Raw genomic sequence first — 25,870 nt, forward strand, 5'->3', positions numbered from 1 at the left:
CGAGTGATCTTACGACCTTTTATTACACTTTAAAGGAAGATGCTAATTTTGCAAAACTGGGTGGAATGGGTGATCTTGCTCGTGCAATGGTCGAAACCGGAAAACACACAACTTATCCTTTGGTTTATCGAATATTGAAGCTAGCATTGGTTTTACCAGTTTAGGTAATTCTTCACTAGAGAGAGATATGGTCGAAACCGGAAAACACACAACTTATCCTTTGGTTTATCGAATATTGAAGCTAGCATTGGTTTTACCAGTTGCAACTGCAATCGTTGAAAGATGTTTCTCTAAAATGAAGTTTATCAAGAAGGATTTGTGCAACCGAATGGGTAATGAGTATTTGAACAATGTTTTAGTTTGTACGGTCGAAAGAGAAACGTTTGATAAAGTAAATGAAGAAGATGTAATGGCTCGGTTTCAAGCTATCAAATACCGAAGATGAGAGATATCTACAGCCCAATCTAGATCCGCCACTATTGGTTCGTTAACGCGTTTATTTTAAATTTATTTGTTGTCGTGTTCTTTATATTTGTTTCGTTAACATTGTATCAAATATGGGAAAAAAAAAATTTTGAGCGCTATGGCTCGGTTTCGAGTCTAGATCCGTCACTGTGTGTGACCCAAACCCATTTAACATAACACACCCGAATAATTGGTCGTCAAAAGTTAAAAAAAAAACATATAATCCATTGTTCACATTCCATGTTTCAATTGTTTTATTAAGAACAAGACATCCAATGGGAAGAACGGATATTCAAAGTTCAAATACCAACAGATTTTTGACACAATTCAAATCCTAATAAATTAGGCCCCAGCACATAAAAATGATAAAGTTTCGATTACCACTAGATTCCAACGATATAATACTAGTGGTCCCTGATAGAAAGAGAGACAGGTGGTGTACAAATATAATACTCCTTACACTATTAGTCCGCGCCATCATCTCCACAGGCAGCGAGTATATGATGGTTTGAGGCGGCAGGTGGTGTTGGTTGCGGTTGCGGCTTCAGGTCATCTTGCACGGGAACCACGGTGTTGGTGGATGTATCAGATGAGCTACAAGAATAAGATGGCTTGGGAACCATTGTTGACATGTTGGACACGGGCTGAACCATCGGGATAGACCCAAATATTCTTTTGACTCTTTCTTCAGCTATCTTCACCTGCATATGCATATATGTGTGGTGGTTAAAGCGGTAAAAGAAAAAATTGAAAAGTCAAACACGAAGCATAGCCGGGTCAACTAACCTTTGCTCTCGTGGTTTCAACATTGGCTTTCAGCACTCTGTTATCAACTGCTGCTTCATTGTACTTTTGGTTTATGTCAGCGAAACGCTTATTTAATGAAGCATTTTCAGCCCGTAATTGAGCAGCCTAAGAACATGGATAGAAGATTTGGTTATATTAATAATTACGTGTTTTGTCTACCTTATAAAACACAAAATGTTTAAGAAACAGACCAGTGTTTCAAGCTCTGTCAAATGAGCCTGTGTTATTCTTCTTGAGCGTCTAGAAGATTCTCTGTTCGATGGCATTCTAAAAAAAAAAGGGAAAACCACATATAGTTAGCCTCCGATATGCATTCCTAAAAAAATAGAGCAATTTCAAATATAACTCCGAAAAAGTGCATAATATCATTTCTTTATAGTATAGGAAAGATAACATCAAATATTATAAAAAAAACAGCTTGTTCAGGCTGTTTAAAACATCTTTCTGGTTAAAACAACAGTTTGTTCAACCTAAAGAACTGTTTTCACATGTTTCCGGTTAAAACATCAATTGGAAAACCGTTTTTGACACATTTCTGGTGTTGGTAAACCACAACAGATTAAACTAGAAGAAAGATGATAAAAATTAATATGTTTCTACTGACCTTGTTGGTTCTTCAATCGACTGTTGTGGAATTGAGAAACCATAAAAATCGATGATTATATATATTGAGGGAAGGGATTGTAGTAAATTAAGTAAATTCAACTTAATTTAGGTAAATAGATTAGTGATAAATCAAAATCAAAATAAATCAATAAAATCCAGCTCATCAAGAAAAGAAAAATAAATAATATAGAATAACCTCTAATTATGTAATATTTTCTTTGGGTTAACCGGTTAGGTAATACCAGAACCACCAAACGACGTCGTTTCAGCTTATCAGGAGCAGGCTCGCTAGGCGACTATACTTCTTGAGCAGATCTTAGAACACCTTCCACCATAACCAGTGTTTAAGTTGGTTACATATACATTCCCAACACATTTCTTTAAAGTAAAGTGCAATTTGCACCCGTCAAAACCCAACGCATTTTGAGCACCTGCCGTGGACCTTTTGCACTATGAACACCTGATGTCTGCATTCCCTCACAATAAAACAATCCCAAACACCTTTTTAACCTTTTAAATAACTTATAAGTTGCTAAAATAAGCAATCCCAAACACCCCTAATTCATTGTCAAATTCCATTCATGTGTTAGTCACTTACTCCAATTCCCTCATTTTTTTATTTCTCCAATACAATAATTTTTCAGGGTTATCCTTGAATCTTAGGGTGGTAGGGTAAATGGTAGTAAACCCTTGGTCAAATCTTTAATTTATGTCCGTTTAATGAATGCGATGTGAATGGAAGTGATTTCGACGACAATAGTGGTGTGGTGATGGTGGTGTAGAGAGAGAAAAAAGAGAGTTTGCAATTGTTAATAACATCAGCACTCTGTTATCAACCGCTGCTTCATTGTACTTTTGGCTTATGTCAGTGAGACGTTTAAGTAATGAAGAATTTTCAACCTTAATTGAGAAACCTATGAACAAGGATAGAATATATTAATTACGTGTTGTCTACCTTAAGCGACACAAAATTTTTAAGAAACAGACCTGTGTTTCAAGCTCAGTCAAATGAGCCTGCTTTCTTCGTCTTGAACGTCTAGCAGATTCTCTGTTCGATAGCATTCTAGAAAAAAAGAAAAAAACACGTGCATATTATCATTCTGTATACTATAAGAAAATTAACATCAAATATACATATCCAAAATATTTCAAAATTCATAATTACCCATTTTATTTAATTCATTTTTGCAATATAACCATTATACACTTTTCTTTCTCCTTATGCTCAAAACTCTTATATCACAAGGCAATTGCAAGAACAGGATATAATTGTCATATATTTGACGAGGAGTTATATTTGATATTAATTTTTTTTGTTGGGTAGTTACTAGATAACTAGATATGATATTATACCAGGTTTGAAAACGATATATGAAATTCATTTTTATCAAATGCGCTAGGCGCATAGGCCTTGTAGAGGGCCTAGGTGCAAGGAGCAAATTAGGCAAGGACCCGAAAAAAAAAAAGCGCGCTTAATGAAAAAAAATAAAAATATACTATGCATTAAATAACTTGAATAACATAGTTCAAATACCAACAAAAAAAAATCTGTAACAAAAGTTCAAAACTGCATATTAACAAACTCCAAAATGTTCAAAACTTGAAAACCAAAAGTTCAAAAAGTAACAAACAGAAAAGACATAATTTAATCTGTTTATAAACATATTATTCAACCTAAAAAACAGCAGCTTGTTCAACCTGTTTAAAACATCTTGCTGGTTAAAACCGTTTTTGACATGTTTATGGTTGAAACAACAGCTTGTTCAACCTTAAAAAACCGTTTTTACATGTTTCTGGTTACAACATCAACCCGTTTCAACCTTAAGAAAACCGTTTTGACACTTTCTTGTTAAATCACTAAACCGTTTCAACCTTTGAAAAACCTGTATTGACACGAGAACACAACCCGTTTCAATGTTAGGAAAAACCAGTTTGACATGTTTCTGGTTACATTGTTGGTAAACCACAACACATTAAACTAGAAGAATGATGTTGAAAAATAATATAGTGTTCTACTAACCATGTGAAACCATAAAAGTCGATGATTATATATATAGAGGCATTGGAGTAAATTAAGTAAACCCGACTTAGGTTTATAAATTAGTGAGAAATCAAGATAAAATAATCAAAAAAAAACAAAAATAGCCCTTACTTAAAGAACATACAACAAAAGTGAATCCTCGCGATTCTCATCCACCATATTTTACCCTATAATTAACTAAAATTCGTACTTTTTTATAATTTATCTCTTATTTTTAAAAACCCCACACATTTTATTCCATATTTATATCTTCATCTTACTGACAAACGCTTATTTTATTATTTTTCTCGTTTTAGACACTGACATAAATTTGAGGAGGATGAATAGTAGCGCTTTCATATATGAAAAGTTACTGTAGCAACTTTTTATAATTTGGGGTTAGAGAAGTTAAATGGTGAGAGGGATGGTGTGTGCTTTTGGAAGAAGTTTTTCAAATTTAAAAACGGAGGAGGGTTTTATGGATGGGTTGTGAATGCTCTCATCCAATCCCCTATATGTCGTGAGTGATGTTTAATAATGTAGGTAGTATTTTAGGATGTTGTGAGTAGAGAAGAGAGAAAAGGCAATGATAATTCTGTATATTTGAAAAGTTACTGTTCACGTCCTATAAATTTCAATATTTTTCGAAAGTGGTTGTGAGAGAAAGAGAGAGAAAATGTAACGATCAAGATATAAAAAAAATATTATTTAATTGAAAACAAGAGATTTTAGTGTAATTTTGGATTTGGAGTTGGGGGATGGGATGAGAATGCTCTTATACCCTTGCATTTTACCTTCTAACGCGTTTTGCATCAGTGGGGTCCATATTCTGAGTTGTTTCTGTGTCTCCTTCAAGCTCATCATCATCTGAAAGTTCTCGTGATGAGCCGCTTGTTGCTGATTTCACCGGGATTGCAGCCTTCTTTTGAACAACAGGCAATGAAGGGATTCCGACAGGCCCACCACCATCCTTACCAGCTCCTTTGGGGTCAACTACCCACCCCATACAAACATAATCACAATTAATCATCTTGCAAATCATAAACTCAAACAAAAACAGTAAGAAAATTACGCATAAAACAATTGATAACAAGTGTACATGATGAGAAATAAACGAGCATATAAACAAACATTGATTTCTGTAATAAGCCAATGGCAACTATGAAGTGCAGAAAATCAATACTACTTCCCAAATATAATTAAAAACCTTATATGATTAGCAACTAAAATCATCCAACTAATATCAATATTTCAAAATACCTTTTAAATCAAACCATTATAAAATCTAACTAGTAAGATTCCCCGCATATGCGGCAAAGGTTCGGTACCGGCGCACGCCATAACAACCAAAAGAGAACCCAAAACATAAAGTCGTGAACACACCCGAAAGGATTTCGAAGCGTGTTTTACCTCAAACAAAAACTATATAAACGAATACTAGTACCAGTTTTGATAATGCCAATACCGATTTTCGGTCGAAATCGGTTCAGATTGTCACGGTACTGCCACTCTTATGGCTTACGAGACAAAAAAAACACTCTAAAAAAATTCAACTGAAAAATAACCTACAACAGACCTTTAGAAGGAACCTGGTTTCCCAACTGTGAGGTGTTAGAAGCCTGTGATCCATTGTCAAGTGCAGCAAAATCTTGAGTTTTTACAGAAGATGCCTAAGGTCAAGAGTAAACTATACATGTTATAAAGTCCCTTGAAACAAAACTGGAAAAGCAATAAACTTAAAGGAAAAACACGACATAACTACAAGATAGGGACACCAAAGTTATGCGCTATCACCAGTGTTGGCCAAATATTTAAATGTAATCAGCATTTTGTTAACAAACCAGACATCAAATTAACAACAAAAGCAAATATGTGCAAGTACAACATTATTGCTAAACTAGATTTTACAGGGCACTTCATAAATCATATTTTTCCTCACAAATAGTAACACCTTCAAAGTTGCAACACTACTTATATTGCAAGAAACATTAAATTTCCTTCCCTTGTAAAGACATGGTTCTATATTGTCACTTATCTGCTGTTTTGCTTAAATGTTAAAGTGATCGCTTTACTGGGATCTATTGGACCTCCTTATCAGTGAAAGTCATGCAAGTTTTAAGATATGGATCAGAAACTGCTTTAATCATTAATCACTTTGAAGTGACTATTCTTCTGAACATTGTTTTATACTTATATTGAGTTATGTATCATTTATACTGCATATAATTAAGCTCAATGTTTATTTATAGAATCAAATGGTGGGCTATGCAATTAAGATATTCATCTTTGCTTATATTCGATAAAGAAAAAACTGTTTTATACTACATTTTTAATAAATTAATTTTATAAAATATGTATGGATCTTAATCATATTAAATACATTGGGCCCAAAACTTTTTCTTGTCCATTATCCATTTAAGCTATGGGCGTTTTCATTTTGACTCGACTCGACTGAGGTATTTAAATTCTAGGAGACGACCCTACACAAGCCCATCACGATCTTCAAGTGAACAAAACAAGAACATAGCCAACCCTATTAGGCAAACAAATGGTTTTGAACGAGAACACATCAGTTTTCAAAATTTGTGGCATCATTGTGTGTTTTAATAATAATGACTAGAGTCTAACCGGAATCCCTTTTAAACTCAGAAGCCAAGGATAGCAATAATGAAATAATATTTGTATGAGAGAAAAGAGACATTCTTGAAGATTAACAATTAAGAAGCAAATAAAAGTAATCTAGAAAAAAGAAAAGTGATATACCCTGGTCAAGGCAACAGCCGCACAAGCAATATTAAGACGAGTCTTGAGATAAGCCTGATACTCCTCCGAATCAATGGGAAGATTAACTCCGGACCCACCAAACGAAGCAGAAGTTGATTGATCTTTTCTTTTTCTTCTTGTTTTTGATCCTCAAGATCATCGTTTTGTTTAGATGCAGATGCGGATGCCTGTTGGAGGAAGCATTGGAATTGCCACTCGGACATGCTCCGGTTCATGGTGGTTGACCGGTTCTTGGAGGCCGAGGATGAGGAGGACGAGTCATCGTCGGCTGCCGGCGATGGTGACCAGAAGTGGCCCGCAATATCATCATCATCATCGTACTCAGTATATCCCACCAATAGCAATGCTATGGTAGGGTCTGAGGAGGGTAAGATTTAGACAACCTTACCTCTACCCCATAGGGATAGAGAGGCTGCTTCCGATGAGACCCCCGGCTCGATAGTAGTTTTGCATCAAGCCTTGGACATAAGGCACATAGCACTCAATCATCGGGACACCGGCTGATTGGTGCATGTGCCCTTGTCTTTCGGCTATCAACGCCACCACATGATGCCTGAATAACCTTCCCCCACTTTTAACGTTATTTTCACGAGATTAGTAAAATAACGTCAAAAGTGGCCCGCAATATCGTCCACTGAAAACATCCTATCCATTTTCCTTCTTTTCTTTTCTTTATTCTCTCTCTGTTTAAGCATACGTCTGAGTTGTTGGACTTAACCACTAGGCTATATTGGTATGATACACGGGTTAAAAAAATTATTTTTAAAAATATAATATATGAAAATTTTAATATGAGGTTTTTAATATAGATTTTAAGATTTTCATAAACAGGAACAAAAATGATAATGATGATAATGATTTGTGGCTATAAAATAAAACACCTCAAAAAAATTAATAAAAATCATAACTCAAGATTTAGAAAAATAAAAAACAATAATGCTTCTTCCATCTTTTCCGTTCTTAAAAAAAAGGAACAATGCCGAGGAAAAAATGTCATTTTGTCTTTTTGTTTATCAATGTTTTTTATTTATTTTCTTCATTGATTGTGTCTTTTTTCTTTGATATTGTGTCTTTTTTTTATATTGTATTATATTACTCAAAATTGTGTTATATTTTACGAATTATTGTTATTGTGTCTTTTTTTATTTATAATTGTGTCTTTTATTGATTCATCATTGTGTTTTTTTTTCTTTTCTTTTTTATATTTTGAGTTATGCTTTTTTATTATTAAAAAAAACAATTTGAGGGTTTTTTTCATTACCATAAATCTTTCTCACACTTCTCATTTTTGTCTCATATATTTATTTTAACTTTACACTTATAATATATAACATATTTTTAATTTTATTAAATGAAAAACTTTGTGTTAATAGATTTGAATCACTTTTTAAATAAACGTTGGCTTACATTTTCAAGGGAATGATTTAAATTTTGCACGTTGATTTAGCAATAAATGTTGGTGTTTCTTTCTTAATTTTAAATCATCAATATCAATTTTGTATTAAAATAATAAAAAAGAGGTATGTATAAAAATAAACGATACATATTTAACATTGAATATGTAATTGTGTAAAATCATATAATTTATTTAAACCATAATTATAAAGTTCACAAATTCAATAAATAATATTTTTAACATTCGATTCTTTCAATTCCTTATAAATTAAACTTCCAAAGCTAACTGTAGTTGTTACAATATACATTATAAACCGAAAATCATAGTATGAAATTTCATCATAATTGATAAATTAGTTTTTTTCAGTCTCTTATCAAAAGTACAATTAAGACCATAGACTAATTGACACGTAGCAAAGACCCCTCATGCAATGAAGATCAACAACAACAACTTGAACCAAACGAACACAAATAGGGGATGTTCATATTTGTTCATTTAGTTTTTTACTGAATACGAACACAAGCAACTAATAGAACCAATTTATTTATTCATGTAAATCAGTTATTATAAAACTTAATGATATCAATTAAAGGAATAAGAGAAATGGCACCCAAACATAACAATGGATCAAATCACGATAACATGAGGTCCAAATAACAACAACTTTAACCAATTTTTTGACGATGGCACTAAATAAATCCATAACCCTAAATCAAGTGTACCTCTAATTAGTGAACATTTTATATTGAGAGCTTCATTAAAGCAGGGTAACACATCTTTACTCAATGATAATTTTGAGGAATTTGATAGTTATACAATTTGAGGACATTCAAAAGAAAACTGGAAAACAAACCCACAATTATCTACTTCTTACGATGAACTTGAACGTTCATTCTTCACCATCTTCCGCACGTTGATCTTAAAACGATCCTTTACAGAGCATAAACAAAATAAGAAAATAGGTAGAATCAAAGCAAGTGGAATATAGGATAGATTAGGTGAACCAAAACAAAATTTGGGAGTAAAATTAGGGCTACCTTTGATTGTCAGATAGAGATCAAGAATTGATTATCGTCATGCTCAACTTCTTCATTATATTGCCATCACGGTGGTCGTCGTCGCCACCAAGAGGTATGAGTCCAGAATTATTGAACCCTCTTTACTTTTTCAAGATTCTTCTTGAATTCTTGTAGACGATGAAGAAGTCGTTTGAAATGTGAATTTGCTTTGAAGAAAAAGTAACCTATAGATAGAAACTTGCAGGGGAAGCTTTGTAAGAGCATTCAAATTTAATCCATCAATATATGCGAGTGAAATTTTATAAAATGTATGGAGTGGTTTAGGGTGTTGTGAGTGGAGAGGAGAGAAATGCAGTGATTTTTATGTATATTTGAAAAGTTATTGTTCATGGCCTATAATTTTTTAATATATTTTGAAAATGGTTGTGAGTGAATGAAAGGGAAATGATACTGATAAATATATAAAAAATATTATTTAATTGAAAAGGAGAAAAAAAATGTAGTGATTTTTAGTGTAATTTTGGATTTTGGGATATGGGATTGGATGGGAATGCCATAAAGTAGGTAAAAACAGAGTAGGTTAAGGAGAATGTGTATAAGCTTGACACATCTGCAAAGGAGATGTGGCGAGGCCAGCCTCAATGCTTGACACATAAGCAAGTAGGTTATTATGGTGACAAGTGTCCAAAATGTTCTTCATTTATTATATAAGTAGATACTCTATTTGTTCCTCTTTAAATGTCATGGTTTGAGAACACAAAGTTCAAGTTAGATTGAATGATTACTTTTTTTTCTTACCAGATGACAATAATGTCCTTGGAAATTGGGTCAATCAGTATTGTTTATTAATGCTAGTTGTATGTGTTTAAGGGTAAACTTGAAATTGGCTAATACATTTTAAAAGTGGACATTTATCATGGGACAAACAAAAAAGGAAATATGGACACTTTTAATGGGACGGAGAGAGTATCATGTTTTCAGATTATTCCTTTAGGTTGAGTCATCTTTAGACGACCTCCTCTTACTATTTGATTATGTCATTACTAGTCCCTCTATGGTTTCAAATCCATGTTTAGTTTATTGTCGATTATGAATCAGTTCGGTTAACTAACCAATGTATTTGGGTTAGGCTTTTAAACCAAAGTTTGAACTAAACACTTTTCTTGGGTCAAGTTTGTATTGCTTTGTCTATGTAAGGCCCCGTTCCCAGTGCCCTACATTGGCGTTGGATTTACTCATAAACACAGTTCCGAATATCAGAGTTAAATTAAACTTTCGCAAAATAAATAAAACTTCAATAATTTGTTACAAAATATTCAAACTTGTCTAATAAACATAACATAAAAATATCTTATTTAAACCTCATGACAAATCTTCAAATGCCAGCTTCCTCAGTTCCTGCCATGTATCTCCCTCAAGCTAGCTACTTCAGTCTATTTACCTGCGTGCATACTAAAAGTCGGCTACGCTGAGTGGGTTCTAGTTAATCAGGTAACATATAATACATTCACATACTTATACATGTCACACCCCCAACCTACGGCGGAAATGCCGGGGCGTGAGCTGATTGCTCACAACTCTCAAGGTACAATCCAGCAATATTAAAATTATAATATCTATTATTCCAATTTAAATAGTACAACAAATTCAAATAATCATAGTACATAAATTCATAAATAAACAAGTAAAACGAACATCTAAAATTAAATTCTTGTATCTTCTCTAGCATGCACCCTAAGTAGCTTCAAACAATCTTGATGATCATAACATGCGGTAACCTGCATATGCGTAAAAATACAACAGGTTTTGTCAACACTAGGTTGAGTGAGTAAAACATTAGATTTTCATGATTATATAATAATAAATAAAAGAGCAAACTGTGTAAAGTGAGATAAGCAATTTAACCATAACATATAAACAATCAATCAAACCATAAATAAAGGGCTAAACCATTGCCATGTGAATGGGCATTGGTTACCAAAAATGAGATGTCAGTAAGCTCGATGTCAAATGAACTGAACGATGGCTAACACGAAGGGCGTATGATCATACGAGACTGAGAATATGTTAGACCTTGCCGACAAGTATTCAAGTAAAGTATATAAGCATAAAACACGTTAGATATAAACTATTACACACACATGACTTATAGTTGCAAGTTGAGTAATATATAGTAATAAAATAAATAGAACGCATATGTCCCCAAAACGGTTAAAAATGAGTTAAAAAGGGGAGTGAGATACTCACCTAATCGAATGAACGAAATAAAATGATAATGTGAGAGAGATGAACCCTTCGGGATATACCGTCAAGGATTCCTAGTTAAATAATATAATATTAAATTAATTGTAAGAAATATAACATGATTTGACGAATTAAGATTTCGATGTGATTAAGTTAGGTTTGGGATTAGAATGTTTATTATTTGATCGAGATTTCTATAATAATTATTATTGCAAAAATAAATATTATTGTTTCATATTTATTTATTGAAGACATTATTCTTAATATTTGTAGAATTACCCTTGTTTACTTTATATAAAAAATATATATATAATCAAATTTATAAACTAATAATTTGGATAACTATATTTGGTGTAAAATATATTTATAATTATCCGAAAAAAATACTAATGTATAAATAAGTAGATAATCATAATAATAATGCGTAATTATTTAGTTATAATAGGTAGTAATATATAAATAAATATTTTGTTTAAACTTTTTAAGAAAAATCTATTTAATAAGTTTATTAAATATAATATAATATATTATAAATATGAGCAAGTTTATATAGACGTTCAATGATGACGAAACGTGAATCAAAGCGTCGAGTTTTAATAAGTTAAAGTTTATTATTAATATATATATACACACAATATTAATATATATATATATATATATATATATATATATATATATATATATATATATATATATATATATATATATATAGTATATAGACATACAAGTGTGTGTGTGTGTATACACACACACGAACTTAACGAGATTAATTGATAAAAACATACTCAAGGATGTTGGTTTGATAAAATAACGTTTATTTACAGTTAACTATTGGTGTGCGTGCGCGTGTGTGTAAATTTATAATGATATGGATATTCAGCTTTTGCACAAGATCGTGTTTTAAATTTATAAAAGTGATTTCTACTAAAACTAAACACACAAAAAATAGGCAAGTGTACCTATTGATGTGTAGTGAAACACACTTACTTTCCGTATCATTTTTATCATGTTTTAATTGCTTTTTAGTTTAATTATTAAGTTTTATGGTTTGTTTATGCTTGATTTTACAAATATAATTGTTTACTTGTAGGTTGTGAAGTTTGGTGGAAAAAAGAGTCAAATTTAAGAGTTTAGGGGCTTAATTGTGCAACTTTAAAACTTATAAGTCAAGGCCCGACCCAAGCCCACATCTTAAAGGCCTTATATAATATTATATTAAGTTAATTGAAGGGGTTACCAGCCATTATTCATCAATTAATCCCGAAAATACACAAACCCTAACTTGGGGCAGCAGCTGCGATCGCAGCTACAGTAGCAGCCGGAAAAAGAAAGAAAAAAAGAGAAGTGGCTGGCGGCTGTTGATCTTGTGACGGCTGGAGGAGGCTAAGGAGGATCTTGGGCAGTAGCTAGGCATCAATAACACCCCTAATCTCAGCCATAATACTTAGTAAAACAATCTTTAAACTTTCTTTTTTGTTCAAGAACCCTAATTTAGTTGATTTGATCTTTTGATTGGAATTGTTTTGCAATTGATTGATTGTTTGTCTTGTGATTGATTGTGTTTGGATCTTGAATGAGTTTTATAATGTTTAACATGATGTTTATGATGTTTTTCTTAAGTATGCATGGCTGTTAAAAATTAATATATAGCTAAACTTGTTTGTTCTACCTAGGATAGATGATTGTTGAATGGGTTTAACTTGTTTAATGGATTGTTAATGTTCAAAACTTAAATTATTGATGTAAAGTTTAACTAAACCATAGATTAGATTGTGTGTGATGGCTGTGTTTTACTTGTTATTACTTATAATCCTCTTGCATTAGTTAATTGAATCGGTTTTGATTAATTGATTGCTTGTTAAACTCTTTACTTGGTGTTTTGGGTTTATTTGCGGGAAGTACAACCGTAGGGATAAGTGGGTAATATAATCATCTAAAATCAGTTAAAATACACATTCTTTGAGACCGAGAGGTGATAAGAAGTAATATTGTCTCATTGCTTTTACTTGTTAGAATTAAGATCGCGCGAGAGCGGGTTTTTGTCTTGTCAAGTTTGAGTGTTTATGTGCAATTAGTTGGTTTAATTTGGGTTAAGTTAAATTGTTCCTCTATCCTTGGTTGCGTAGTATTCGTCTCCATTAGGATAGTGTGTCGAGGAGACCGAGAGGAGAGTCGATATTTGAACACGTTAATAATTATTTTTCCGGTTTGTTCTTTAAAAATCAACTAAAATAAGTTAAAGTTTGTTAGAGAGACTGAGAGGTAATTTGACTTTCTTAAACAAGTTTTGGTTGTGTCATCTTTTATAACCGGTGTCTTGAATATTTTCAATCCGTTGTCTTGTTATTTCTGTCAACATGATTCATTCCTAGGTAGACGTTTTTACATATTGAATTTAAATCAAAGTTTTCTAAAAGTGTTTTGTCAAACGTTTTCGTTTAGTTAAATTAATTTAAGTAGTTAAATAAAATCTTAAAAATTAAATAAATATTATTTTGGTAAGTCTTGGTTAGAGTTTTCTTAATCATAAACGTTTTCACGTGTCTTTGAGTTCGACATCCGGACTTCCTTGATGCTATACTATTTATGATCGGTACACTTGCCGGTTTTGTGTGGTTTCTATAGGATTTTCGTTTTTATAAATTTAAAGCTTAATTGTGATTCGTTCTTTATTTATATTATACATTTTTACACATCTTGAGTACGCATTTTTAGATGAAGAGAGGAAGCTTCCAGTTATCATTGCATCTGCTTTGACGGAGGTCGAGAAGGAGAAGTTGTTGAGGGTGCTACGAGAGCACAAAGAGGCAATTGCATGGAAGATTATCGACATCAAGGGTATCAACCCTTCATTCTGCACTCATAAAATCCTCATGGAGGAAAATTTCAAAACTGTCGTCCAGCCGCAACGGCGGCTTAATCCAAAAATGCAAGAGGTCGTAAAGAAGGAGATCATTAAACTCCTTGATGCGGGGATCATTTTCCCCATTTCTGATAGTGCTTGGGTGAGTCCAGTCCAAGTGGTTCCTAAAAAGGGTGGCATGACTGTCGTCACCAACGAGAGGAACGAGCTTATTCCCACGAGGACTGTGACCGGATGGCGAGTCTGCATCGACTATCGCCGACTGAATGATGCCACCAGGAAAGACCACTTTCCTCTCCCATTCATTGATCAGATGTTAGAGCGTTTAGCAGGTTAGCAGTACTACTGCTTCTTGGATGGTTTCTCCGGGTATTTCCAGATTCCCATAGCTCTCGATGACCAGGAGAAAACCACTTTCACCTGCCCTTACGGTACGTTTGCCTACAAACGTATGCCGTTCGGACTGTGTAACGCTCCAGCCACATTCCAGAGGTGTATGGTGGCCATTTTCCATGATATGATCGAGGACTCCATGGAGGTGTTCATGGAAGATTTTTCAGTATTTGGGAGTTCCTTCGATCATTGTTTATCAAATCTCGAGAGGATGATGTCCCGCTGCGTTGACACCAACCTAGTCCTTAACTGGGAAAAATGTCATTTCATGGTTCGCGAGGGCATTGTTCTAGGTCATCGAATCTCAAGTGCGGGGATAGAGGTTGACCGGGCAAAGGTCGAGACCATTTCTAATCTTCCCCCGCCTACTTCTGTGAGATCAATTCGTAGCTTTCTAGGTCATGCCGGGTTCTACCGCCGGTTCATCAAAGATTTTTCTAAAATTGCGATACCCATGACCAAACTCTTGGAGAAGGATGCTCCATTTATTTTTTCTGAGCAGTGTATCGAGGCGTTTGATCTTCTAAAAGACAAACTAGTTAACGCCCCGATCATGGTTGCTCCCGACTGGTCGTTACCATTGGAGTTGATGTGTGACGCAAGCGACTTCGCAGTCGGAGCAGTTCTTGGACAACGGAAGGATACGCATTTCCATCCTATCTACTATGCGAGCCGGACCTTAAATAGCGCACAGGAAAGCTATACCACCACCGAAAAAGAGCTTTTAGCTGTGGTGTTCGCTTTCGACAAATTTAGGTCCTATCTGGTTTTGTCCAAAACGGTTGTTTATACGGATCATGCTGCTATTCGTTATCTCTTCAGCAAGCAGGATGCCAAACCTCGTCTTATCCGTTGGATCCTGTTGCTTCAAGAGTTTGATATTGAGATCCATGATAAAAAGGTGGCCGAGAATGTTGCGGCCGATCATCTTTCACGTCTAGAAGGTGCTGAGTTAGGAGATTCGGGGGGCAGGATCAACGACCGTTTTCCGACGGAAAGTCTCATGTTCGTTAAGGCACAGGAGGAGGGTTTTCCATGGTTCGCTGACTTCGCAAACTATCTTGCTGATGGATACCTCCCGAAGATGTCTTACCAGCAAAAGAAGAAATTCTTTGCTGATGTTAAGTTCTACCTATGGGACGACCCGTATCTTTTCCGTGTTGGTGCTGATCAGTTAATTAGGAGATGTGTAAATGCAAAGGAGGGATGGCAGATTTTGAGCCATTGTCATGTGGGACCGACAGGAGGTCACCACGGTGCGAGTTCGACAGCGAAGAAGGTATTTGATTCTGGATTCTATTGGCCTTCTATTTTCAATGACGCACATGAGTTTGTTAAAAATTGTGACCGATGTCAACGTATTGGTAATATCTCATCCCGGAATGAGATGCCCCAAAATGTGATTTAGGTATGCGAGGTTTTTGACATTTGGGGTATCGATTTTATGGGCCCGTTCCCGTCGTCTAGAGGGAACAAGTACATTTTTGTGGCTGTTGATTACGTTTCCAAGTGGGTCGAGGCCAAAGCATTGCCCACTAACGACGCCCAAGTTGTAGTGAGATTTTTAAAAGGTTTGTTTTCCCGTTTTGGAGTCCCGAAGGCCTTGATCAGTGATCGAGGTACTCACTTCTGCAATGCGCAGATGGAGAAGGCGTTGCAGTGCTATGGGGTCACCCACCGGCTTGCGACCGCCTACCACCCACAGACTAGTGGGCAACTGGAAGTGAGTAATCGGGGAATCAAATGTATTCTCGAGAAAACGGTTGGTTCAAATCGTCGGGATTGGTCCGACAAATTAGATGACGCTCTGTGGGCCTTCCGTACAGCCTACAAGACTCCGACTGGTTCCACACCATTTCGGATGATTTATGGGAAGGCCTGTCATCTTCCTGTTGAATTGGAACACCGCGCTTCATGGGCCCTTCAAAGGGTTAATCTGGATTTACCCGCTGCAGAGGGTAATTGTTTCCATCAATTACATTAATTAGAGGAGCTCCGGGATCACGCATATGCACAATCATTTCGGTATAAGGAGCATACGAAGGAACTGCATGACAGGAAATTGAAGGGTAATAAGCAGTTTAAGTGTGGGGATAAGGTTTTACTGTATAACTCACGATTGAGGTTATTCCCGGGAAAGTTGAAATCCCGATGGTCGGGACCGTTCACGGTCACTGAGGTTTTCCCGTATGGCACGATTGAGATACAAGACCGAAGCGGGAAATTTAAGGTGAACGGCCATAGATTGAAGCACTACATTGGAGAGCCAATAACTGATCAGACAGTCGAGGTGTTTTACCTTGACTCATTCACCGAGGAATAGTCGTGATGGATGCATCACTCGGGAGACAGCCCGAGTTGTAAAGTTTATATTATGATTCTTTTTATTATTTGTTTTTATTTGTTTTATTTTTATTTATAAAAACATAAAAATACAAAATAAAATAAATATTTAATAAAAATCAAAAAAATTAAAAAAATTCAAAAACACAAAAATATGTTTATTTCTTATGTTTCTGTTTTCTGTTTTGTACGCCGCTACATGCGAGCGAGTTTGAGTTGTTACAGGTATTATTATGCGCATGGTAGCTCTGATGGCGTTTTGGAACTGGTTCACCCGAGGTTGCGGCCGCGAATGAAATGCTATACGGTCGTTCGTTTGAGTCATATACAGCTGATGAAGAATTTGCATCTAAACCAGGGTAGTAACCCGTTCTCTATTTTAATTTATGTTCTTTCAAGTTTTAATTTTATGCTTTACGTTTCATTTTTATTTTATTTCTTTTCCTTGTTCTCATCGAGGACGATTTCGTTCTAAGTGCGGGGATGGGAATTTATTTTACTTAGTTGTAGAAAAATAATAATAATAAAAAAAAATAAAAAATAAAAAATTTAAAAAAATAAATAAATAAAAAGTTTTCACTTGTTTTTCGTTTTCATACGTTGTTCAAGTTTGATAAAAAAAAATAAAAAAAATAAAAATGTCCCTTGTTTTTAGTTTCTTTTGCATTAAAGTGGGAGATGATGATTTTATTCGGAAATCGGTTTTTCAAACTACTAATAATATGAGATAAATAAAAGAAAACACACTTAACTTGGGATGTGTCGGTAGGCTCAGCCTTGAAAATGAAAGGGCAAATTTGATAAAACGGTTAAACGGAAATCTTTTGTGGGTAAAGCGTTTTGTCCGTGGAAAATAAGCAATGAAAGGTCGGGCCATACTCAAGCCTCAAATTTTGGTATGAAAAATTGGAAATATCATGAGTTTTAAAAATCTGAATACGTTATCATATGATGCTTGGGTAGGTTTAACGTTAGAGTATGCCGTGTAGCCTGTGATATAAATCTTAAAATGATAGTTTAGTGTTTTACACCTCATCGGCGTATGGTTTTATAACCTTAAATCCTGTATTGATGGGATGCTTCGGGTCCGGAGACCATGGGTCTGTATGCAATCTATTTAGCTGGGTATTCACAATTCCTAAGTGGGGTTGTGGATATTTAAAATAAAGCCAAAGAGCAAACCCTATTAAGTCTATAAACATGATCACAAAAAAGTACGAAAGTACAAATACACCACAGACTTGATCATCCACGCTGTTAGTCATGTGGGGTCCCCTTGCTCGTGTCTCATTACCATTAAGAAACGGACCACAAGGGACACGCTACATGTAAGCCCTACAGATAAAATTTTGCATACTCACCTATGGTTATGGATTTGGGGTATTGCTTGATAACGGGGGTATGCCATGTTGTGGGGAGCACTAGCTATAAATATGGCTGCTTGGTAGACTTTGATGCTTAAGCTTAGGTGGATAAACAATACCCTTGATCGTCTTAACTATTCATAAATATTGAGCAACAAAGTTTTAATTCTGCTAATTTTGAGGTTTAAGTCAAGTTGGGGTGGTCTGGTCCGGTAAAAGCAGAAAATAAGCGGGTCTTAATTGTGTAAACCACTAAGTAATATTATTGTCGGATCTTATTTGTCCCGGTAAAGATTAAGGCATGGGTTTAGGTGGACAACAATATCGGTGATCGCGGTTTTTGCGTTTTTCTGAGCTTTAAAATATAACCTATATGTTTGATTTAACTTTGATTTTCCGATTCTGATCCAACTGCATTAGACTTTTTCAGGGACGAAAAAGGTTTAAGTGTGGGGATGTTTGATGTGTAGTGAAACACACTTACTTTCCGTATCATTTTTATCATGTTTTAATTGCTTTTTAGTTTAATTATTAAGTTTTATGGTTTGTTTATGCTTGATTTTACAAATATAATTGTTTACTTGTAGGTTGTGAAGTTTGGTGGAAAAAAGAGTCAAATTGAAGAGTTTAGGGGCTTAATTGTGCAACTTTAAAACTTATAAGTCAAGGCCCGACCCAAGCCCACATCTTAAAGGTCTTATATAATATTATATTAAGTTATTGAAGGGTTTACCAGCCATTATTCATCAATTAATCCCGAAAATACACAAACCCTAACTTGGGGCAGCAGCTGCGATCGCAGCTACTGTAACAGCCGGAAAAAGAAAGAAAAAATGAGAAGTGGCTGGCGGCTGTTGATCTTGTGACGGCTGGAGGAGGCTAAGGAGGATCTTGGGCAGTAGCTAGGCATCAATAACACCCCTAATCTCAGCCATAATACTTAGTAAAACAATCTTTAAACTTTCTTTTTTGTTCAAGAACCCTAATTTAGTTGATTTGATCTTTTGATTGGAATTGTTTTGCAATTGATTGATTGTTTGTCTTGTGATTGATTGTGTTTGGATCTTGAATGAGTTTTATAATGTTTAACATGATGTTTATGATGTTTTTCTTAAGTATGCATGGCTGTCCAAAATTAATATGTAGCTAAACTTGTTTGTTCTACCCAGGATAGATGATTGTTGAATGGGTTTAACTTGTTTAATGGATTGTTAATGTTCAAGACTTAAATTATTGATGTAAAGTTTAACTAAACCATAAATTAGATTGTGTGTGATGGCTGTGTTTTACTTGTTATTACTTATAATCCTCTTGCATTAGTTAATTGAATCGGTTTTGATTAATTGATTGCTTGTTAAACTCTTTACTTGGTGTTTTGGGTTTATTTGCGGGACGTACAACCGTAGGGATAAGTGGGTAATATAATCATCTAAAATCAGTTAAAATACACCTTCTTTGAGACCGAGAGGTGATAAGAAGTAATATTGTCTCATTGCTTTTACTTGTTAGAATTAAGACCGCGCGAGAGCGGGTTTTTGTCTTGTCAAGTTTGAGTGTTTATGTGCAATTAGTTGGTTTAATTTGGGTTAAGTTAAATTGTTCCTCTATCCTTGGTTGCGTAGTATTCGTCTCCATTAGGATAGTGTGTCGAGGAGACCGAGAGGAGAGTCGATATTTGAACACGATAATAATTGTTTTTCCGGTTTGTTCTTTAAAAATCAACTAAAATAAGTTAAAGTTTGTTAGAGAGACTGAGAGGTAATTTGACTTTCTTAAACAAGTTTTGGTTGTGTCATCTTTTATAACCGGTGTCTTGAATATTTTCAATCCGTTGTCTTGTTATTTCTGTCAACATGATTCATTCCTAGGTAGACGTTTTTACATATTGAATTTAAATCAAAGTTTTCTAAAAGTGTTTTGTCAAACGTTTTCGTTTAGTTAAATTAATTTAAGTAGTTAAATAAAATCTTAAAAATTAAATAAATATTATTTTGGTAAGTCTTGGTTAGAGTTTTCTTAATCATAAACGTTTTCACGTGTCTTTGAGTTCGACATCCGTACTTCCTTGATGCTATACTATTTATGATCGGTACACTTTCCGATTTTGTGTGGTTTCTATAGGATTTTCGTTTTATAAATTTAATGCTTAATTGTGATTCGTTCTTTATTTATATTATACATTTTCACACATCACCTATCGTATATGTAGGTTAGTATTGGTAAGAACCATGTATCGATCCGTGGACACAAATGTTTCTAATAATGAATGGTCGTTTTACTTTAATCGGAGGTTTTAATCATATTGGGGTTGATTTTTGAACTTTTTATAAAATATAAATACTTATATATAATATATAGGTGACCAAGACGAGAAATTCTAAACAAGTAGTTCAATTATATGAAGGTTACCATCTATGATCAAGAACCCACTCCATTATTCCTTGATGATTATTAAATAAACACGTGATAAACTTGCCGTAATAATATATGATAGAATAACCCCTCATTTCTAAGTGAGCATATCCTATGACATAAAAGAAAGTAGCATGCGCATTTTAAAGTCAACCATTTCCTAATGTCATGCTACCACGAGAATGTCAATTTGAGTTGGCAAGCAGTTTAGTAAAGTAGAAAGATTAGGATTGACTTAGATTTCTCAAATACCAATTCTAACAACTTTGGGTGGTTATAGTTTAGTCACACAACCTCCCCTTGGTTGATTTAAGTAGGTTATAATTACACATTCCTTTAACATATGATTTCTTTAACTAGCATGATAACCTAAGCAATCGTGCTAACAATGTTATTTTAGAATTACAAAAACTAGAGAAATAGATCATAGCTTAGATCTCATCATTTCTAAGTACAATATAAGGATCCATGTTTCGATAAATTATCAAAGTATTTCTATCTATCAAGAACGTGAATCGATCATGAATGATTGTCAATATAATTGTCAATCACCAACTTTGAATTGTTGAATTAAAATGGTGAAACATTTCTCATCAAAAGATAATTGCAAAATAACCATGTACTCTACTAAACTAAATCACATGCTTAATATAATCATCAAGTAAAACAAAGTTTCTTCATAGATTTTAGATGGTAAATGGAGTTTAGCTCATAATGAGCATTGTTATGAACATTAAAAGAGATGATGATAACAAACACATGATTAAACTAGAACAATCTTACCGAATGTGGATGAATCTCCTTTCTTAATGATGATGATGGATGATAATAGTAACCTCCAAGCCTTCAAACTCGTCACAAGATCTTCAATATGAGTGTTAGTGGGTGTTTTTATAAGTTAAAACCATTTAGAACTCTCTTCAAGGCACACTTCTCAAATGACATAAGAGCCTCTATTTATAGGCTGTCTGGAGGTAGAAGCACGACCCCGTGCTTTAGTAAGCACGGCCCCATGTCCACGTGTCCCAGTTGCATGTTTTCAGATCGTACATGATGACTCACCACGGGGGTGTGCTTTCAGAGGCACGCCCCCGTGTTTTTATTAACATGTGCTTCAATTGTTTTTGTCTTTTTCTGAAGGTGACCACGGCCCCGTGGTCAAAGAGGCACGACCCTATGCTTTTATAAACATGTGCTTAAATTCTTGTAGAATTTCCTCTTTTCTTATTTCTAGAAGCATGGGGGCGTGTTTCTTGAAGCATGAGGGCGTGTTTCTTGTTTTTATTATGTTTTCTTTCGTTTTTCCTCGTATTTTTGCTTGTTTCTTTGTGTGAGGCTTGGGTTTACCTGAAATTATATTTTATTAAGATAAGTAGCCTTCTGTGCTATGTTATTTGATAGAAATTGCAGTTTTTAGGGATTATTTGATGCTTAAAAGATGTATAATTTTATATACATCAAACATCCCCACACTTGACCTTGCTTGTCCTCAGGCAAGCTACTTATAAATATTCTCTAAAAGTAGCAAGTTAGGACCATGCTTTAATCATCCCCAATAGAATTCCTAGAAAATGGGAACAAAATAACCAACCTTAAATCATAAGAATATATGTAGTGATATAAAAAGGATGATTTGTTTTTATGATCTTCCGTATATGCAAAACGTCATGTTCTCACAATGTTCACTCACACTCGGTTTTATATCTGATCATACATGTGATGTATGTATGTGAACACTCTTAGTCAAAATGCGACCTGTGAAAAATAAGCTTGTAAAAATTTCAAATCTCCACCTTTGTGAAGGGTTGCATAGATTAAAAGGTAATATGGGTTGGCTTTGTTTGAGTAGGGTTTTGGTCTCTTTGGTTCAAGGGATTAGGATAATGAGGATAGGGATGGTAAATACAACTTCTGTTGGTTCTTGGGAGTCTTAAGATGTCTTCGATGTTTGGCTCCTTGTTTCCAATTTTTTTTAAACAAACCTAGTGACTCTTTTTAGGTCAGATTGTCAAGACCGGTTTTGTCGAGGATGTGGATAAGTTCTTCCTCAATCCTGTTCTGAACATAACTCCCAACTCTAATGGATCGTTCGGCTCTGAGCCTAATAGCCCCCACCCTCATTAGTTTGGTATATTCATGTTGAGACTGAGTTTGACTTTTTCTACACATTCTTTCGTGAGACCAGTTTCCGCAACCTACACATCGTTCATATCTTTTTGCTCTTCTTTGTAAAACTCCCCAAAATGGTGGCCTATGTTTTTCTTGGCGCCACTTTTTTTTACCTCATTGCTAAAGAGAAAGATTCTTTCCCTAAGTTCTGAAGGCAACCTAGGTTTTGCGAAATGTATGCAACAAAGGAGATTGAAATCGAAAGAATGCATTTCCAGTTCTTAGGGTCTGCCGGTAAAAAACCAGTGTTGTATTTTACCGGTTTGTGAGGGGTAAAGTGGTAAGGTTTTGGTTTAGGGTTTGTGTGATTTGGAGAATGGTTTGTAGTGATATTACGTTCTTCCTTATACAACGCTTCTTGTGGTCTTGAATTGAACAATTGCGACAAGTTTTAAATCACACGAAATATATGACTCACTCAAATCTTCCGAAAAAATATTTATATGGCATGAGGTTTATCTCACAGTAACGGAGGAATTGGGTATAAACGCCATATTTTGCATAAACTTGTTCTCGGTATTACGAAACTTCTTTTTACCTTTTCACTTTTTTGTTATAGTAGATTTGTAGTTGGTTATTTGCAAAATATTTTCTTGGATTTTTCTCTTGGTTTTGTTATAAAAATAGTCTTTGTTTGCTACAAAAAATTTGTTATTTAGATAATTTTATAAATAGTTGAGCAACAATTGGTCAAGTAATTCCCCTCCCCACACTTGAATCTCACATTGTCTTCAATGTGAAAAGATTCATAAATATATATGAAAATTCTAGTTAAGTAAGGTGGGTTAAAATGGAGAGGTACTTCCCGATGGTTTAACGAAATTTTGACAGAGCATCCCCTGTTTTTTGTCCATTTTCCTGTTTTGTACATGTATAATGTAAAACTGCAAACAACCACAAACAACCAAGCAAAATTTGTTGAAAATTGGGTATGGAAACATCCATTCCCTGCCCCTATGGGCTAGATAAGTACCTAATATAGTTTCTTGGCACCACCGGCCATAAAAGTATCCAACCAAGCCAACAATCAAACAAAAAAGTAAACGACGTAATGTAAATTGTTTAAACAAATATAATGATAAAGTCATGAAAATACTACTAGCCCATCCATGCCCATACCTGACCTATCGTTGTCGTTGCTCATCAGTTACCTGTGTCCTGGTCGAGCGGTTTTCTAAGCCTTGTTTGCGCATATTCAGCTGCTCAATGTTCGTATATTCTGTTCTTCCTTTCGTCATCCATTGCCATCTCCAGTTGGCTTACCGGGTCCCAAATTTGGCCCCGGTTGTCGATGAATCTCCAAATTTCTGGCATTACGTTTAAATATCAAGCAATCTGCATCCTGATGCAGAAACTGAGGTCAAGAGCAATAGGGTCAGGGCTTTTTGTTCCTTTTCTGTCCACATGATAGGCTTCGTAAAGCTTATAGATCCATGCACCGCCAAAGATTGGGGTATCCGGGCTTTTTGCGTTTGCATTTGTTCTGAAAAGCTGGCAGAAAAGATAAGTAATATTGCAGTCGATTTTATTATTTATGCAATAAAGTGCCTACAAATCCCTCAGATTCACCACTCCTTTATTCCTTCCGCGTGCCATTACTATTTTGCTCAATAGTCGGTGAATATATCTTATGAGTGGGTCTCGTAAGGCGGTGTTTCTTGAGCTGTTGGCACAGTTTGCTTCATCACAGAAGCCTAATAGTTCCCATGCTTGTACTTGCGTATTTCCAGCCTTTGCACTTTCATTACCATCTTCATCTGTGAACGTGGTTGCGGCTGCGTACTAGACTTCACTTTCTATTTCCTTATTCGTGTAAATCCCCAGATGTACCCCCAGTTGGGTGATCGATGTGGTGTACCATTCACCCCCACATCTAAACTCGACTGCTTCTTCATCCCACACGTCCAAATTCTTTGACTTAAAAGAGAAAGAGGCTAGGTACTCCTTTGTCAATTCTGTGATAGCCTCCCCTCTCTGATTATAAACTCGTTTCCATGGTCCTTTCACGATGGACTTGTACCTATTCCACTGATTAACTTGCCTCAACGTATCCCTGCAAGCGTAAAAGTTTGGTTCTGGCAGGCTTCGGTTAAGGTAAGTCATTTTAGCTCGAGCTCTTTGGTCCCTTGCATCGCGTCCTGAAAAGACTAGGAATGCATGTACGTCATCCCCATACTCGGCCATCTGCAATTTGTATTCAAAAAATCTAACGAAAATTCTCAACATGCTGGAACATAAGCAAAACCATGGTGCCGTGCTTTCAAAAGCACGGCCCCGTGCTGCTGCTGTTCGTCAGTTTTACCAATGTTGACTTTTGTTTGACCATGACTCGTGTTAATTAAAGCGCGATCCGTGTTTTTAATCCACTTTCAAATTCATCAAGATTCGAACTTGTGTTTCTACCCGGTTATGTGCAATTGGGTTTTAATTTGTTAAATACTTTACCCAAGACTCGAACCCGAATGATTTCTCCCAACCAATCATAGCATAAAATCTATCTAACAAATCATTATCTTAGATCTATCCGCATAACCTATCTAATTTTTGGGTTTAAACCCGAATCAATCAATTGGTGAGATTTTGTGGGTTAATTTAGACCTAGAAAGATGAATTTGAACAATAGATTTGTTAAATTAACATACCTTTGGATGGAAATCGAAGAATTGATGGAAAAATTTATGAAATTGGTGAAAGGTCGGCGGTTTTTGGTGTTAGAACGAGTTGGTGTTAGGGTTAATATTTTGGAAAATGTTATTTTAATAGAAAATACTTGTAACTGTACTGGACACAAAAGCACGGCCCCGTGCTGCATGAGACAGACATATATTTTTTTGTTTTATTGTTTATTTGTCGAGCTGGTTCGTTTTTAACTATTTTTATTTTGAGGATTAAAGTTAAGATAGAAATTAAAAATCCTAATTTTCATTAAAACACAAAACATTGTTAAACAAAGTGGAAAGAAAAGTACAACAACAATCCGAATCA

At 34.8% G+C, this 25,870-nt stretch overlaps 1 pseudogene across 1 annotated transcript; it reads right to left on the reverse strand.

Moving 5' to 3' along the window:
- Nucleotides 1–1,008: 1,008 nt before the first annotated feature.
- On the reverse strand, nucleotides 1,009–25,069 carry LOC143557079 (light-inducible protein CPRF2-like; annotated as a pseudogene). The gene is made up of 6 exons (XR_013139502.1): nucleotides 24,716–25,069; nucleotides 6,662–7,002; nucleotides 5,475–5,568; nucleotides 4,693–4,891; nucleotides 2,866–2,941; nucleotides 1,009–1,377 (listed from the first exon to the last, which is right to left on the reverse strand). The product of XR_013139502.1 is annotated as a light-inducible protein CPRF2-like (transcript).
- Between the last annotated feature and the right edge of the window lie 801 nt (nucleotides 25,070–25,870).

Source organism: Bidens hawaiensis, unplaced genomic scaffold (assembly GCF_021521415.1).
Source record: "Bidens hawaiensis isolate Kalapana, Puna unplaced genomic scaffold, B.hawaiensis_p1.1 tig00018794_1, whole genome shotgun sequence".
Taxonomy (NCBI): Eukaryota; Viridiplantae; Streptophyta; class Magnoliopsida; order Asterales; family Asteraceae; genus Bidens; species Bidens hawaiensis.